This window comes from Monopterus albus, unplaced genomic scaffold (assembly GCF_001952655.1).
Source record: "Monopterus albus unplaced genomic scaffold, M_albus_1.0 scaffold109.1, whole genome shotgun sequence".
Taxonomy (NCBI): domain Eukaryota; kingdom Metazoa; phylum Chordata; class Actinopteri; order Synbranchiformes; family Synbranchidae; genus Monopterus; species Monopterus albus.
Window position 1 is genome coordinate 903,840 of NW_018127989.1, and position 3,397 is coordinate 907,236.

The 3,397-nt window shown below is 41.8% G+C and overlaps 1 protein-coding gene across 1 annotated transcript in view; it reads left to right on the forward strand.

The window, feature by feature from the left end:
• Positions 1 to 315: 315 nt before the first annotated feature.
• gjc4b (gap junction protein gamma 4b) overlaps positions 316 to 3,397 on the forward strand; it is an 8,966-nt gene continuing 5,884 nt past the window's right edge. Inside the window, exon 1 of the mRNA XM_020611078.1 lies at positions 316 to 627. The gene's annotated coding sequence lies outside the window, so the exon portion shown is untranslated. The remainder of the gene's footprint in view (positions 628 to 3,397) is intronic.

The window sequence follows — 3,397 nt, forward strand, 5'->3', positions numbered from 1 at the left end:
GCTGAACACTGTGTGCAGACAATCTCACATGTGCAATGCAGCTAACATGATGCTCCAAAGAGTTTTCTTTTTGCTCTGTTGGTGATTATTACAATACTTTACACTGTTTGAGAGTAGTTTAAAGTAGTTAAGTACAAGCACAATGCATTTGCGACAACTAGAGCCCTGCACAAGAATTCCTATATGCTTAGACTGTGTGTTTATGCAAAAATGGCGAACAAAAATCTTGGATTTTTTTCCAGTAAAGACAGGCCATGCACTCGTTGCTTTTTGACTGGTCCTGCTGTCACATATTTCACTGACCCTGATATTCTCAGAATGTGAGTACATGGTAAAGACGGAGAGAAGATTGCATCAGGGATTCTGGCAGCTGCTTTTCCTCCGCTCTGTGCAGACAGGGGGTGGGGTGCCGGCTGGAGCTGGGAGGAGAAAAGGGGGGATTTAGGAATATTCTTTGTCCTCGCCCCGTAGTACAACGCACAACTGGAGAAGGACGCAGGCTCCTCGTGGAAAACAAAGGCTGGACGGCTTGGCGTTGGAGCGGGAGAGCTGTCTTCTAACAGTAACGACGGAGAGAACGACAACTTTTAATGAGCCACAACAAAGGAGCCAGAATCACAACTTAAGGTAAAATACCGTAACACAAAGACGCGGGAGCATCACGCAGCCTCGTAGCTTCTGCTAACAATGGTGCTTCACTTCAACTTATCTTATTTTCGCTGTGAGTTGCTTTTAAAAGCTGCTAATGGAATTTCAGCCACGTTCACAAAAGCAGTGTCGTTAAATATGTTGTTTAAATACTTAGGTTCACGCGCACAGACTGGCGGGTGGTATTGATTAAACGTAATGTGGACTTTTTGGTCATTTAATACACATTTGCGCAGAACAGCTTGTCGCTAATCCCACATGCTGCGGTTTTTCTGCCCGTATGTGAAATATTTTGACAATTTCAAGGGGAATCTTAACTATGTGTGTGGAATGGTTGGAAGGAAGGGCCACGCATCCTGTCTTCATTTTACTCCTCCACCCCCGTCGTTAGTAGCTTCACGTTTTATCATCTAGTTACTGTCTCCACACTTCACTAACCATCGATATGTGGACATGGAAGCATGTAGAGTAGCCACGAGGAGCCCCCCCTCCCCGTTCTGTTCGATGCTAGAACTCGTCTTTTCTTTTTCTTTTTCTAAACGCAGTGTTTATTACTGGTGGACCTGTGCATCCCTGTTGTGGATAATGGCCGGGTTTCCCCTCTACCTGCACCACCCCTGCTGAGTGGAGCTCTGTCCTCAGTTAAGCCTGATTCCTATGCTGAGGCCTTTGGTTCCTGAGCCCAGGGCCTCTCAGCTTCAAGGCTTTTGGATATAAGAAGGATAACCACAACGAGGCTCCCAGATGTGAGAGCCACAGAAGCCCCTCTGTTTTTCAGTGCTCAGACTTTGTTGCATTACTTTTGTCCTTACAGGGAAATGGTCTGGGTTTGTTTTTGTTTGTTTTTTTCAAAGTGCTGTAGTTAGAACATCACGAGTGTTGAAACTGATGTGAAAGCTTGTATCGAATTGGATTTTGTCAGCATGTAGACGCTTGTCAAGTGTGTCAGGTTTGTGTGTGATGTTGGACACAGAGCATCATCATTTTAGCTTCAAGTTTAGATTTTTGTTACAAAGTGTCTGATTTGCTGCCTCTGTGCAGGGCTGAGAAAGTCTGAGACGCAATCCAAGACTCTAAAACAGGGATGTCAGCTGTGACAGCATCCTGGGGCAGCTCCTAACCATTCACCTAGATCCCAGGCAGCAGAATATACGGTTCCTTACACGTCTCTTGCGGCCTGACAAAAAAGCAATGTAGCTAAGTGGTGTAGGTGACCAGTGTGGTGGCAGCATTTAGTTGACATGAAGCTTCATGTAGTACACAGACTTTGATTTCCCATCTATAGTTGAGTTGTGCTATATTCCTCTGTATTCGTTTTCAACTTACACCCACATGCCTCAGCTGAATAGAAGCTTTTGTCTGTTGACATCAAAACCTGGCAGAAAAGAGGTCACACTGCTGTTCAGGTGATTGTTACACACAGAAAACCACAAATGAAAGATGACACTGAGCCATACGTGGTTGGTTGTTGTATTGTCTTCTGTGTTTTTATGTCTAAACACACAGATAACAAGCAGAATGGGAGCTCATAATCACCACAGACCAAAATATCAGGTATCTGGAGAGTTTGGTGGAGCTGCCTCCAGGTCTGCTCTTACTCATCTTGCTCAGAGGTGGTCATCGGCTGCCACACAGTGGAAACCTTTGTGCATCGTTCTGAACCAGGTTCATCCAGCTTTAACTAAATGTCACATTCGTACAGTGTTCCCATTCACAGCTGGGAGTCGCCCAACACAAACAGTGCTTTGCTGGAGCACTGTGTGGTTTGTTATGGGATCAGCAGTATTTTCACCTTATTTGGTCCCGTTGGATAAAAAGTTTCAGTTTGTGCTCCTCCTTTTAAAGAAAGCTTGTGGCTCTGCCATCACAGTATGCACACAGCTGAGTAAAAGTAAAGCAGTATCATACGTATTACAGTGTTGGCCACATCTTGGGACAATTCTAGTAATACAGGGTTTTAACGTCCAGCGCTTGTCTGCACCGTGGCCACGTATGCCTTACATGAGTGGTGGACAACAACTAAGCACATTTACTCAGGTAAATGAGAAACATCATCTACTGTACTTGGGTAGGATTTTGAGTTTTTTTTTTTTTTACTTGAGTATTTTCATTCTGTGCTACTTCATACTTTGAGTTCACTACATTTTAGAGGCAAATATTGTACTTTTTACTTCACTTATTTTATCTTTAGTGGTTCCCTTAAAAAAACAAACAGATTTTCACAAAAAATACTGTTTAATCATAAGATTTTATTGATTTCTACTGGAAAATTCACAAGCTACCCAGCAGCAGTTAAAATTATAAGCATATAAATTAGTTAAAAGTAGCTCCACCTTTACCAGCTGCAACATTGTGATGCACACAATATTAGTAACTATAATCCATACATTGTTAAATGTGGCATTTTGACGCTAATGCTTTTGTACCTAAGTAACATTTTGAATGCAGGACTTGTTACTTTTACTGCTGCTGCTCCCTTTACTTAACCCTGTAAAGCCCGACACATCAAAAAATAGCCAGAACATTCAAATTTTTTGGAACTGACATGTTTATTAAACCTTTTAACAAAAAGAAAATTCAAGATTCAGGATTTTTATTTGCCATCTATGCATAGACACAGTCCAGGCATATAGGAATAGATGTGCCATGTTATTTAGATTATAATTATTATTTTTTTGTATTACATTTGATACATGGGGAACTTTTGATGTTTTTGCTTTGGTGTTTTTTTTTTTTTTTTTTTTTTTCA